The sequence below is a fragment of the Antedon mediterranea genome, chromosome 3 (genome assembly GCF_964355755.1).
Source record: "Antedon mediterranea chromosome 3, ecAntMedi1.1, whole genome shotgun sequence".
In the NCBI taxonomy this organism is placed as follows: domain Eukaryota; kingdom Metazoa; phylum Echinodermata; class Crinoidea; order Comatulida; family Antedonidae; genus Antedon; species Antedon mediterranea.
Window position 1 is genome coordinate 16,347,076 of NC_092672.1, and position 16,287 is coordinate 16,363,362.

Genomic DNA, 16,287 nt, shown 5'->3' on the forward strand with positions numbered 1-16,287 from the left:
GATTATAGATTTAAAAAATAATTTGAACACGTCAGCTACATTTGGAAATTTGGAAATTACCTGCTATCAATATGATGGATTATGATTGTATAGGTTTGAAAGAAAATGTGAACACGTAAGCTACATTTGAAAATTACCTGCCATCAATATGATGGATTATGATTATAGATTTTTAAAGATGTGAACACGTAAGCTACATTTGAAAATTACCTGCCATCAATATGATGGATTATGATTATAGATTTAAAAAAGAATTTGAACACGTCAGCTACATTTGGAAATTACCTGCCATCAATATGATGGATTATGATTGTATAGGTTTGAAAGAAAATGTGAACACGTAAGCTACATTTGGAATGAACATGTTAAGGGCATCATTTTTGATCATTCATGCAAAGGTTTCCGTCATCTTTAGCGTTCTTACAGCAGCATAAAGCTGTACATGGTAGTTTTGACTTCTTGCACCTACATCTATATGGTTATACATCATGTCTTGCATCCACAATAAATCATCTGTAACGAATCAGTAGGAATAGCTTCATTTTTCAGAAGCACTGGTTGAAGTTTACCATTAGCAGTGGCGTATCCAGTAGGGGGCCGGGGGGCCCGGGCCCCCATGATTTCGTTTCCGTCGGCACATCATCGCGGCCGTCGCGGCCGTCGGCAAACAAAGGTGCCGGGGAAAAAAATAAACTATTTATTCTGACAATAATTGAACTGTAAACATAATTCTTTTGAGTGTTTGTTTATTTACATATCATATCATCATTGATCCCTTCAGATCAACTATTTTTTATTTTCATTACATCTAACGAAACACGTAAAAAATGTGTAGCACGTACGTACGGCCGTACGCGGTAGATTGTTTACTCAAAAATCTTTGACCTTACCCTAAAACCTTGTTTTTGCATGCAGTTGAGCCTCTCATGACCTGGGATTTGTAGGGTATCACGAAACCTAAGACCACGAAAGCTAAGACCCCCTAAGACCTAAGATCACGAAAGCTAAGACCCAAGACCTAAGATTACAAATATTTATCTTTCGCACCTGCCTTGTATTTTAACTCCCAACATTTATTCTGAATACCACACCTTAGAATTGGCACTTTCATGAAAAAGAATCACATAAAAAGTAACAAATACATTTTTAAATTGATGATTTTACAGACGTTTTTCTCGCACACAAAATGACTAGCCTACAGTTAGTAGGCCTACCCCATGTTCAATGTTTTTGTTTCTATGGAACGTCAAAAGAGCAAAAATTATATAGAGGGAACAATGTAAAATTAAAATTGTTATGATAATAGTATAATCATGCTAGTACGAAGAAATAAATACTCGCAAATAAAATTTAATTTAAAAATCATGATAATAAGTTTTTTTGTTTCGTTTTCTTTCTGTTTTTTTACTTGTACTATTATTGTTGCTCTTTTGGCGCTCCATAGAAACAAAAACATTGAGCATGGGAGGAGTTACAGTATACAAAGAAACACGTCTGTAAAATCATCAATTTAAATGATTTATTTATTTGTTTTTATGTGTTTCTCCTTCTGAAAGTACTTATATAAGTCCTAATTTTAAAGTGTGGTATTCAGGACAAAGTCAGTTAACAAATTTGGAGTCAAAATACGAGAAAGGCAGGTGCGAAAGAAAAACATCCTCTGAACCAACACAATGGAGTAAATATAGGCCTATACCAACAAACAACCCGTCAAGTTTGTTTGTTGTAAAGAAAAAATGTACATTTACTCAACGGGCGAAAATAACGTGAGTTTATCTATGTTTTGCGGTAGTATTTAATTATATTTATGGTTATAAATGAAACCTACTATATTTAAAATTATGTATGGATAAACAAGTATTGTTTTTAAGCTGTAGTATATCTTAGAATTTGTAATCTTAGTTCTTGGGTCTTAGCTTTTGTGATCTTAGGTCTGGGGTTCTTAGCTTTCGTGGTCTTAGGTTTCGTGACACCCGGGATTTGTATATATATAGTTCCACATGCCATGTGCTTTTTTGTCTAAGATATATTTATTATAAGTGCAAAAAACCCGTTTTTTTTTTCTCGATATGAGGCCTTTATTATTCAAAATTTTTAAAGAAAAAGCACATATACCATAAAAAATATCCATGTATTTCATTTTTGGAACAGAATATTCCATGAGGCTCAACTACAAAACCACCATTTTGTGATATGATGTCATCGTAAGCCAATCAAAGCTGAGCTTTTTTGCGATTGGCATTGCTCACGGTTGAATGATTTAGGATTCTAGCTGATTTGATTGGTGGATGCGAATCACCCGCAGCGGAATGTTTTCTCTCGCGCGTGTACCATGAATCTCTCTGATCGTTACTACACAAAGTTAGAGCAATGAATTTGTCCGAATTCCGTTAAGTAAACAACTTTATATATTTAATAACATGTTTTATTGATATTTCCAATGGTGATATATAAAATAAATTACTAAAAAACGTAATTATATGTAATTATTTTAACCAAAAATGGCGTAGTTAATAGAATTGTCGACTGAGGCCGCAAATTGTTTTACTTCTTTCGTGGCTAAAAACGATCATTTTCGGCGATGTTTTAGACCCTATATTTCGAAAACTACAAATCAGATTTTCCTAATTCTTTCTTTATTGTAATATGAATACAACATACTAACAGATAATGTTGGTTTGGTTTTAATTTTGCATCGTTATCCCCGGATATAAGACAATATGACTACGTAATCCTTGATCAGAGACGTCGTGTATGTACACCAATTTTGTCGGCAAATTGGCAATTCCCGGCCCCCCCAACTTCAAAATCCTGGATACGCCACTGACCATTAGATAGCTCCCAACCAAAATCTGTTGGTAATGGCAAATGCTGGATTGGCGATACAGCTTTTTTCCATACGAGTGATTGGAAGTGTGCTCTTTTTATATGCTGGTGCACTGAAAATAAAGCAGATCTGGCACGATTTCTATCAGAGGAGTTGATTCGTCAAGCTCCTATAGACAAAGAAATTGTCACAGCTGGTGGATTTATGGGAGAATCAGTTGTTAAATCATCAAAGGTCTACACGACGAATACGTTGTCTCTGGTAGCAGATCATGAAGAAGCGGACACGTGACTTGTCATGCTGCCAATGTCCGATACGACACAGTTGTAGTTGCTTCTAGGGGGATACAGACGTACTAGTGATTCTAGTGTCTCACTACCAAAGCATGGTATCCAAATGGATGATGACAGGGACATCCAAAAAAAGAAAGTATCTATAGAAGACATTTTTCAAGCCTTGCCGGATGGTTCTGCAAAAGCACTGATTCCATTCCACACTATTAGTGGATGCGATACTACCTCATATCCAGGGAAGAGTTAAATTACATTAATACATACATACAGTAATTTAACTCTTCCCTGCTCATATCTAAGTGGTCACTCAAAGGCATCGGCATGGGAAGTATTAAAAAACAAGGCCAACAGCCATTAAGTCGCGTGCTACAATGCATAATGATACCGGACCGACAGACAGACCGACAGACAGACCGACCGACATAGTGAACTATAGTCGGTTAAAAAGGCATAATTTTGACGAATTTTTTAACTTTTTCATCAAAAACGTGCGCAAATTATCCAATTCGACGTGCTCGTATGACGTAATTTTAAGTCGAAATTGTTTAAAAGATGGTAAAATTATTAGAAAAGGCTGCAAAAACATAAATGTCGCGAAAAAAGTATGTATTTAACGCTACGTGCGCACCACGCGCGTAAAAATTTGCGCGCGTATGGGAATTTTTGACATGCTCAAAATGACAAGAAACGCGTAGAAAATTGATTAAAAATGAATTTTGCGCATTTTAAAATTTTAAATGCGCGTGCGCGCGTAACTTTGTGGCTTTGTGACTCATGGCAATTTTGTAAACGCTTAAAATTGCCTGAAACGTACTCTTATTTCATCGAAAATAAATTGTGAAAATTTTAAGCGCGCGTACGCATGCGTTACATGCGCTACGCACGTAATTGTATTGCCATATGATGATTTATGCCCTGAAATTTATGAGTACCAAATTTTATTTAATTGTGATTCATGGTTGTGAAGATATGATTACAAACGTGATTTCGTTAAATCGTGCGTAGACCGCGTAATTTTTTATTGCGCACCGTGAAAACATAACCACATCGATTCCTGGAATATACTGCGAAAAATTGACTTAGCTAGATTAAACTGATATCAAGATAAGATCAGAAAGCGATAAAACGCATAGTGATACCGGACCGACAGACAGACCGACAGACCGACCGACCGACATAGTGAACTATAGAGTCGCTTCCACGCGACTAAAAATTATGAACTAATTAAAGACCTGGGAGAAAACCTATCAGTGACCAAGTTATTATGAAATAAAAAAAAAACAAAAAACAGAGGCATTACCTCCAACAAGCGATGCAGTGCACCAACATATAAAAAGAGCAGACTTTGCATGAATGATCAAAACTGATGCCCTTAACATGTTCATTCCAAATGTAGCTTACGTGTTCACATTTTCTTTCAAACCTATACAATCATAATCCATCATATTGATGGCAGGTAATTTCCAAATTTCCAAATGTAGCTGACGTGTTCAAATTCTTGTTTAAATCTATGATCATAATCCATCATATAGATGGCAGGTAATTTTCAAAAGTAGCTTACGTGTTCACATTTTCTTTTAAATCTATACAATCATAATACATCATATTGATGGCAGGTAATTTCCAAATTTCCAAATGTAGCTGACGTGTTACAATTCTTTTTAAAATCTATAATCATAATCCATCATATTGATGGCAGGTAATTTTCAAATGTAGCTTACGTGTTCAAATTCTTTTTTAAATCTATAATCATAATCCATCACAGTGATGGCAGGTAATTTCCAAATGTAGCTGACATGTTCACATTTAAAAAAATCTATAATCATACTCCATCATATTGATGGCAGGTAATTTCAAATTTCAAATTTCAACAAATGTAACTTGCGTGTTCAATTTTTTAAAAAAATCTATATAAATCATAATACATCATATTTGATGGCAATGAAAAGAAAAACAAATTCATAAGACCACAATTTTCAAAGTTATATTATTATTATATTATTATATTTGACTAATAGTTCAAAGGTCAATAGTTGTAGAATCGGCCAGTTTTTGTAAAAACATTTCATTATAATAAATATGAATGTATAGTTTCTGAACAATTTGAGCCCTATTTCGTGTCTCTCCGATTATTGGTTACTGAGATACGATAAATCAAGGTCAAAGGTCAAAATGTCAGAAATAAGACTTGCATCCATTTTTTATGAAAATGTGTCATTAAAGTGAATATAAAAACATATATTTAAAACAATTTGAGACCAAAATTAATTATCTGTGACTAGTGGTTCTCGAGATATAGGGTAATTATAAAAAATGGCCGCCATTTTTAATTATGCAAATTAAGGGCTTAGATGGCCGAATATCGCTTGGGATCCGCCATATTCGTAATGAAATATCCTAAATCAAGTGGATCCCAGCTTTTACCCAAAAATGCTTCTTGATTCGTTTTCTAGGCCGTTTTTTTAGAAATGGAACCTGTCTACTACTTTATAAGCATTTTTTCCAAAAAAATTTTTTCTCAAATTGACCGGAAACCCCATTTTCAGCAATTTTGACCTTTGACCTTTTTTCGCCATATCTAAGTAACGGCAGGTCGGAGAGAATTAAAACTAGAAGCAAATTGTTCCCAAGATATATATTTATATTCAGTTTAACAGAAGATCTTGCTTGAAAATGACCGGAAGTGTGGTTATTGACCTTTGACCTCTTTTCGCCATATCTAAGTAACGGCAGGTCGAAGAGAATTAAAACTAGGAGCAAATTGTTCCCAAGATATATATTTATATTCAGTTTAACAGAAGATCTTGCTTAAAATTGACCGGAAGTGTGGTTATTGACCTTTGACCTCTTTTCGCCATATCTAAGTAACGGCAGGTCGGAGGGAATTAAAACAAGGAGCAAATTGTTTCCAAGATATATATTTTTATTCAGTTTAACAGAAGATCTTGCTTGAAAATGACCGGAAGTGTGGTTATTGACCTTTGACATAAATTTATAAGTTTATTTATTCTAATTTCTATTATTATAATAATATAAATTTATAAATATTTGTCGTATGGAGCCAAATTTGGTGTCAAATTTTTCACAATTCATATGTTTATACTTGGCATAATGCAACATTTTTTTGAAAATGTGCTTAAAAAGAGCCACTGACTGTGCATCTTTAATGCAGTTTGGAAGAGAATTCCAAAGCATAGGAGCTGCATAAGATAATGCACGGTGACCATATGAAATGGTCTTCACTTTAGCAGGAGACGATTCTCAGAATTGGAACGAAGACTGCGACAAGAGGATTTTGTAGCCGCGTAAAAACGAAACATTGACGTTCGATTGGATTTGCCGTCGCTGGACCGGACCCGTGCCGGAGCAGGTGTGAAAGGCCCTTTATGTGGTCTCTACACTTAGTTCGACACACTAGACGGGAAGTACTATTTTGTAACATCTGCAACTTCCTAGGCAGGGTCTTGGGCAGTGCGACATGAATACTGTTACAGCAGTCCAGACGTGATGATATCAAGGCATGCACAAGTCGTGTAGTTGTTTCCCTATCCAGAAATCTACAAATTAGACCAATCTTCCTAATCCCAACCATAGCAGAACGATGGCATTGATGTTAGTATCCATCTGCAAGTGGGCATCCATGTAAACCCCAAGATTTCGAACTTCTGGGGATGGCTTAAGATCTAATACAGAAGATGGTTGTTGCAATTGGCAGAGATTTTCGGAATCGTGATGTAATATGGAAGCATGCAGTAGAAAACCACTGAAGGGTCTAAATAGATGACCTGCTGTTTGTTCATTTTAGTAAAATCCATATGGATTCCTTAAGGATCGAGAGTGCAGGCAGCATTATTCCATGAACTCACAGTGTCACCCAGTATATTTCCAATATAGGGCTTTATGTAGCCCCGGTCAAATATTGAACCCAGAAAAGATCAATGGAGGACCGTGGGGTTAATTTGGGTAAATCAATAAATATTCCTTAAGGATCGAGGGTGCACAGGCAGATTTATTCCATTGACATATCTATATGAACCCACATTTTCATCCCATTATACAGTATTTCCAATATAGGGCCTCTTGTAGCCCCAAATAGAGAACCTAGAAGGGTCCATGGAAGATTGGCCCTTGGGTTCATTTGGGCAAATCCATAATCAAGATCAAGGGTGCACATTTAGTTTTATTATATGGTCCAATCTATGAACTATTTATCCCATATTAATTACTAATAGTAATACAGGGTCTTATGTAGCGCACCACATAGAGATCCCAAAAGGGTCCTTAGAGGGTTCATTCGGGCAAATCCATATGGGTTAAGTTTTTCGTGTTGGGTCAGACTATATGTGACCAAATGTTTTACCCATTTCCATAATACAGAGCCAGTATGGCCCATAGAGAACAGATAAGATCTGATCCCATAAGGATACCATATAGCATGTAAGATTAAGAGGAGACATAATTAACTTTTTGGGATAAGGGTACTTTATTATACAAGAACAAAATATGTGAGGTCAGAAGACATAATTAACTTTTTTTGATAGGGATACATTATGGGTGAGTATGGGTGTGTGTTTGTTTTGTGTGTGTGTAATCGCGTTTTGTTTCGAACGTTAGTTAATATTATGGCTCCTCCCACTCAGACTTGCCTTTTGGATTTTGCCACCTTCTTTTGCTTTCTATTTTTTATTACATAGAATTAAAATTTTGACATTCTTTTAATGATTCTCTGATGAAAGTTATGATTTGTATGTTACATTATATTTTTTTAAACCTTATTATTACGTTTCATTGTTGTTCTTTATTATGTTTCTATTCTGCAATTGAAGGAAATAAATGTTTATTTTGAATTTGAATTTATTATACAAGAATGCAATATATGATATGATATATGAGATATTCAAATATGTAATTGGGATAAATGTTTTTCAGCATTGAATAAAGCTTTTTTTTTGAGGAAAATTTACAATATATATGAATATGCCCATTAGAAACTTTAAGTCTCTACAACCAAGGTCTTCAGAATACAGCTTCATGACCATCTAAGGTCATGATTTTCCACCATTTCTAATTCATTTTTTATAATGTACTTTATTACAAGAAATATAAATATGTATATAAGAAACATTTTGATGCCAAAAGTAAGTCTCTAGGACCAAGGATCGCCGAGATACATGTGTTATATGTCTTAAAATGTCAAAGGTCATTTTCCACCATTTCTAATAAAGTTTTGAAAAAATACTTAATTATAGGAAATATAAATATGTATATAAGGAACATTTGGGTGCCAAAACTAAGTCTCTAGGACCAAGGATCACTGATATACACCTGTTATATGCTTAAAAGGTCAAAGGTCATTTTCCACCATTTCTAATGAATTTTTAAAAAAATACTTCATTATAGTAAATATAAATATGTATATAAGGAACATTTTGGTGCCAAAACTAAGTCTCTCGGACCAATGGTTACCGAGATACATTGTCATATGGCTTGTAAGGTCAAAGGTCAAATTTAACCACTTTCCCCAGCCCCTGACTTCTGGAGAAATTTTTGGGTGTATATTGATTCAAGATTCAAGAAATTTTATTTGTCCATAAAAATGGAAATTCACTTTAAAAAGTAGAATACAACAGCAAATATAAATTCAAAATTTAACGACACGAATTTACCAAGCAGGTCGCCACAGTGCAGCGCCACCATAATCCTTTCCAGACATTTTACTTGGTACTTTTTGTGGTTGATTGATACGAAAATCGATCGAAAAGTCTATTGGTATGTGATAGAGTATGAATCTGCAAAAAAACCTTTGTTAATAATTTTTTTTCACAGAAAATTCATGATATTCCCTAACTATTCTTTAAACATGTCCCAAAATCCTTTTTCGTTTCTGTGTAAAGCTGTTTTTTTCTCCTCGTCTCTTTCAAATATCCTATGTTTCTTTTTAATTTTGGTTTTATAGACTCTTTTGCTTTCTACATATTCTTTAAGTAGCCAATCAGTTCTGTTCTCTATGAATTGGTTGAGGTTGCGTCGCATAATGGAACGTGTATGTCACGTGGCATTCATTATCGAACAATGGCTTGTCTACGTTTCGTATATTGTCATTGCTAATGAATATGCATGATTTACCTTTCTTTCCAAACTCTAGCAAGAATGCTGTGAGATCCGTTACGGAGTTTTCACTCGTGTGCGAGTCTGCTTCTAAGTTATTAATGGTTTCTTGTGCGTGTTTTCGTTCCGTAATTTCTTTGTCGATATTGATTTCTGCGTCGAATACTATCTTTTCGCTGGTTGTGCATTATTCGCATGTATGGTTCTCTACTTGATTTCTGCGTTTTAACTTCAATTGAGAAAGATATTGCTAGATCAAGTCAAGTCAAGTCAAGTATCATTTATTATCATTTGTTTTAAGAAAGAACATAGAAATTATGTTTGCTCTGTTGGCGGAGCACAATATCCAAAGAACACAATACGAACTCAAAAACAAAAACATTACAAAAATGTGTCTACATTATGTTTAAGGGTCTAATAGCTCCTGGGAAGAAGTATCATAGTGTCTACATGAACATTCTAGAATAAGATGTTTTGATTTAAGAAACCATGTATAATTAATAAGAACAATCAGGAACATTCCAGTAGTGGTATTTAAATAGTAGTCCATGGGCTGGAGGGGGGTTACCGTGCACCCTCCCCCCCCCACATTAAACTTCTTTGGTATCATTTTCTTCCCACGGACATATAGAGTGAAAAAATCGATGTTAACAAGAACAAGGCCAACAGCCATTAAGTCGCGTGCTACAATGCATAGTGATACCGGACCGACAGACAAACAGACTGACAGACAGACAGACCGACAGACAGACGGACCGACCGACATAGTGAACTATACTGACCGAAATTACTGAACATGTTTAAAAATGTTGAAATGTTTAAAAACATTTATATTTTTTTAATTTACACGTGCGTAGCCTGTCACATTTGACGTGCTCGTATAACGTAATTTCGAGTTGAAAATTAAGTCAAGAAAACAGAAATCGGGCAAAAAGTGTGCGCAACAACATTTAACGCGCAGTGCGCGCGCAAAAATCTGCGCACTCATGGCAATTTTGTAAACGCTTAAAATTGCCTGAAACGTACTCTTATTTCATCGAAAATAAATTTTGAAAATTTTAAGCGCGCGTACGCATGCGTTACATGCGCTACGCACGTAATTGTATTGCCATATGATGATTTATGCCCTGAAATTTATGAGTACCAAATTTTATTCAATTGCGATTCATGGTTGTTAAGATATGATTACAAACGTGATTTCGTTAAATCGTGCGTAGACCGCGTATTTTTTTATTGCGCACCGTGAACACATAACCACATCGATTCCTGGCCATAAAGAATATTCTGTGAAAAATTGACTTAGCTAGATTAAACTGATATCAAGATAAGGTCATAAAGCGACAAAACGCATAGTGATACCGGACCGACAGACAGACAGACAGACCGACAGACAGACCGACAGACAGACAGACAGACAGACCGACCGACCGACTTAGTGAACTATAGAGTCGCTTCCACGCGACTAAAAATATAGGGATGCATTGTATGTACTTGCGTCATTTGTAATGATCATCAGTGTTTTATCTTCAAATATTTTTTGGGGTAGGGGGTAACATTTATCCTAATAACTCAAGAATCCAACATCTAATTAGTATTATCTTAGTAACATTGTGTAGCATACATCTTTTAAAATCTTTTAAAATTAAATAAAATTAATCGAAAGATTTTTAAGGTCAGTAGAGGTCAAAAGGTCATTGACCTTTTGCAAAATGCAAATTTTTCCCAAAATATTGATAAATTTCAATATCGTATCTACAATTTTCAATATTTTTTATCTTAATTGTGTTTTACTTGTGCTTACTGACATATTGAATAAGAAAATATATGTTAACAAGATAAAAATTGCAGTTCATTATATACAAATTGTTATTTTTTATTGTTAAAAATTGCAATAAAAATACATTTTTTGGGGTAGGGGGTAACAATAATAGCAATAACCCAAGAATCAAACATCTAATTAGTATGATCTTGGTGTCGTTGTGTAGCATTCATGTTTTTTAATCATATAAAATTTGAATAAAATTAATCGAACCATTTTAAAGGTCAGTATAGGTCAAAAAGGTCACTGACCTTTTGCAAAATTGCAAATATTTGCCATGAGATACATTTCAATACCAAATCTCCAATTTTTTCAATATTTTTCATTTTAATTGTGTTTTACTTGTGTTTACTGACATTGAATAACAAAATGTGTGTTAACATGAAAAAAATTGCAGTGCATTAATACCATTGTCATGTAATTTTATTATTCTTCAAAATTGCAATAAAAAGTCATTTTTGGGGTAGGGGGTAGCATTAATGTACTTGTTAATTGTATGACCCACTATACGACCCCTGGGAGAGGTGCATTTTGACGCACTGTGACCATGTTGTTTATGATATGGTGGGTGGTAAAGTGACGGACATTGACACACCTTGTTCATTGATGTGACGTACCATCTAGGTTTTTTGACGCACCCCTGTTTCAGTAATTATTTGTAAATGACGCACCCATGACGCACCTCTCCCGGGGGTCGTATAGTGGGTCATACAATTGACAAGTGCATAATACCAATAACCCAAGAATCAAACATCTAATTTAATAGTACGATCTTGGTATCAATGTGTAGCATATATGTTTTTGTAATCATGTAGAATTTAAATGAAATTAATCGAACGATTATTAAGGTCAATGGAGGTAAAAATATAAATATTTCAATATCAGATCTCCAATTTTCGATATTTTTTTATTTGAATTGTCTTTTACTTGTGCTTACTAACATATTGAATAAGAAAACGTGTGTTAAGATAAAAAATGTCAGTACATTGTATAAAAATTGTCATTTTTGTAATCTATATATAAATTTACGTAAGGGCAAAATTCGGTAAATCGCGCCTTACTTTTAGAATTTTTACTCGATGGTATATAAAGTTGGTTCGTACTTTCGATACTGATTTTAACCACCTATATATACGATTCTACAAATGTATTGATTTGCGATGAATGGAACATCCCAATCGCTCAGTCTGCCAGAGTTTAACACAAGTAGGTAAATTTATGAGCCCAGCTTGGTTTAACACATACGGTAGGTAAATATATGGGCCCTTTGAGAATATACTTGCAATACTTCGACAATACTGTAAATACCGATTAAATATATTGTTGGTCCTCATTTGAATCGAACATTTCTTACTGTGAATGTTCGTACTGTTAGATGTAATATAAAATTATATACAAATAAACTTTATTACTGAGATTGTGAATAGGCTCTACTGTTAGATATATAAACACATTATTATATACAAATAAACTTTATACTGACATTTCCTTCTCAACGTTTGTATTAATTAATAATTACCAAAAATATAAACGTCGTAGTGGTGTTTCGTGTACTTTAATATTTCAATCGATTATGACAGTGACAGTTTTAACAAAGTATTAAATCGCAAATGTTTTACTGTATTTAGATGTACAATTACTAACAACCTGGTTACTGAACTTTGGTCTAGTCTACAACCAATATAATATATACAGTACAATATGGTAAAGTGATAATAATATAATAGTATAAATGTATCTCCTAACATTACGCTGAAATTACTGTGTATTCGAGAACCATGTGGGTACGACCTAGATGGTACGCGAGCGAAGCGAGCGTACCATCTAGTTGTTAAAAATTGCAATAAAAAGACATTTTTTGGGTAGCGGGTAACATTTATAAGAATAACCCAAGTATCAAACATCTAATTTGTATGTTCTTGGTATCGTTGTGTAGAATTTCAAATAAAAATTATGCAGAATTTAAATAAAATTAAACAAAATTCTACACAACGATACCACGATTATACAAATTAGATGTTTGATTCTTGGGTTATTCTTCTTCTTATAAATGTTACCTGCTACCCCAAAAATGTCTTTTTATTGCAATTAAAAATTGACATTTTTTATACAATGTACTGCAATTTTTTATCTTAACACACATTTTCTTATTCAATATGTTAGTAAGCACAAGTAAAAGACAATTCAAATAAAAAAATATCGAGAATTGGAGATCTGATTTTGAAATATATCTCATTTTGCCAAAAAATTACATTTTTGCAAAAGGTCAGTGTCCTTTTGACCTCTACTGACCTTAGTATCGTTCGATTAATTTCATTTAAATTCTACATGATTACAAAAATATATGCTACACATCGATACCAAGATCATACTAATTAGATGTTTGATCCTTGGGTTATTGGTATTAATGCTACCCCCTACCCCAAAAAATGTCTTTTTATTGCAATTATTCTTCAAACATGACAATGGTATTAATGCACTGCAATTTTTTCAAGTTAACACATATTTTGTTATTCAATATGTCAGTAAACACAAGTAAAACACAATTAAAATAAAAAATATTGAAAATTGGAGATTTGATATTGAAATGTATCTCATTATGGCAAATATTTGCAATTTTGCAAAAGGTCAGTGACCTTTTGACCTCTACTGACCTTAAAAATGGTTCGATTAATTTTATTCAAATTTTATATGATTAAAAAACATGAATGCTACACAACGACACCAAGATCATACTAATTAGATGTTTGATTCTTGGGTTATTGCTATTATTGTTACCCCCTACCCCAAAAAATGTATTTTTATTGCAATTTTTAACAATAAAAAATAACAATTTGTATATAATGAACTGCAATTTTTATCTTGTTAACATATATTTTCTAAACCAATATGTCAGTAAGCAGAAGTAAAACACAATTAAGATAAAAAATATTGAAAATTGTAGATACGATATTGAAATTTATCTATATTTTGGGGAAAATTTGCATTTTGCAAAAGGTCAAAGACCTTTTGACCTCTACTGACCTTAATAATCTTCCGATTAATTTTATTTAAATTTTAAAAGATTTTAAAAGATGTATGCTACACAATGTTACTAAGATAATACTAATTAGATGTTGGATTCTTGGGTTATTAGGATAAATGTTACCCCCTACCCCAAAAAATATTTGAAGATAAAACAATGATGATCATTACAAATGACGCAAGTACATACAATGCATTCCTATATGTCAGTAAGCACAAGTAAAACACAATTAAGATAAAAAATATTGAAAATTGTAGATACGATATTGAAATTTATCTATATTTTGGGAAAAATTTGCATTTTGCAAAAGGTGAATGACCTTTTGACCTCTACTTACCTTAATAATCTTCCGATTAATTTTATTTAAATTTTAAAAGATTTTAAAAGATGTATGCTACACAATGTTACTAAGATAATACTAATTAGATGTTGGATTCTTGGGTTATAAGGATAAATGTTACCCCCTACCCCAAAAAATATTTGAAGATAAAACAATGATGATCATTACAAATGACGCAAGTACATACAATGCATCCCTGTTGTTTAGAGTGCTTACTGGATTGTTGAAAGTTGAAGTTGATTGAAATTAAAGCTTTGTTTTTGAGTTATTTTACAACTTTGTGGATTTGTATTTATATTTTTATGTCACCGCTCGGAAACATTTCGTGACACCTTAATAGAACGAAATCGCCGACCTCTGCGCATCAACTGGAACATACTAGAGGCCAGATGAAATTGATCATCTTTGATAGCCACTGGTCGGATTCGTGTCTGTTGACGATTTCAAAACTACTAAAAGTGTTTGTTAATAATATTTCATCTGCAATAATGTAATCTTCCGTACTTTTCCCTTGCTTTGTTAGGTAAGTAAAAAAACCTATGTCCTGATCTATATCGCCGGCCAGTATTAACAGTGAAAAGTCTAAGGACTAGTCTTAAGCCCCTTTCTCACAGATGTGTCTGCAATATACCGGTACAGTGCTGGCGTCGTGCCGGTATCGTTACCGGCATATACCCATTCTCCTCGGACTATCGTGCCGGAAATATAACCGGTATATACCGGCTTTCTGTGAGAAAGGAGTCGGGCATATTCGGCCAATAAAAAGTCTCTTACAAAATAATTATTGAGGGCGTCCTTTATTGTTATTATTTTTGTCTAGGGATATATGGCGGCGAATGTTAGGTTACAGATTATTATCTTCCTTTATAGCATATTTATGCAATACATGCTATGTACAGTATATTGTGCATATATTATACAGGTACAGCAATGAATTAGCCGTCATCGGCAATCTGTAAAACACCTTAGAAGGCTGTACAATTTACAAGGTGACGAAGGGTCAGGCTAGTTAGGCACCAACAAAGAGCTATATGGCCTAGGCCTGCTATAGATTATGCTACAAATTTCTTCTTGTCCCCTTATTTTAAGCAGCTCTCTTATCTCATTATCCCTCCAGTTCGACATTATTATTGTTAATTGAATTGAATCGGCGCCAAAGTGATACACTTGACCGCGCAAGGTGTCTGAAGCCTCGACAGGGAACCCCGGAATATAACGGCGTTACGTTCTCACAGAATGCCCGTCTGGCATTGCGGGGAATATCCCTAGAATATTACTAGGTCTAAAGCAGGTCATGTCGATGCCGGTGTAAGATTGAATTGTGTCCAGCATTCAAAAGTGTCCGGGTGGACACTTTTCAGCATTGGATAGTGTCCAGTTGCATGTTTCAACGGGTTCGTGGGCGTTTTTCAACAATTTAATGCTGTCCGGCCCGCGATTTTTTTTTCGTACATAAGTTGGGGACCCCCTCATGAAACGTCACAAAATAAACATGAATAATTCATCAGTTAAATGTTCTTGTTCCGTGTGCACCCAAGCGTATAGCAACAAGAAGTGATTACACAAGTGCGGTACGATTCTAGGCCTATCTCCGTGCGATTTCATAGAAGAATAGAGGCGTTTTGTGTGGATTGTCGAAATAATCAGCCTTTAGTTTATGATGGTGTTTTTAATATAATTTATTACTAAAGAATTACGTGTTAAAATTATAGTTTCTATTAATACTATTAGGCCTAGGCCTAATTATTAGTCTCTAAACATTATGTCTATTCTAGTAGTAGAGCGTGTGTGTGTGTGTGTTATAGGTATGACACAATCCGAGTAATAAGTCAGCAAAATTAAACAATAAACATTACACAAAAATACATTTTTTAT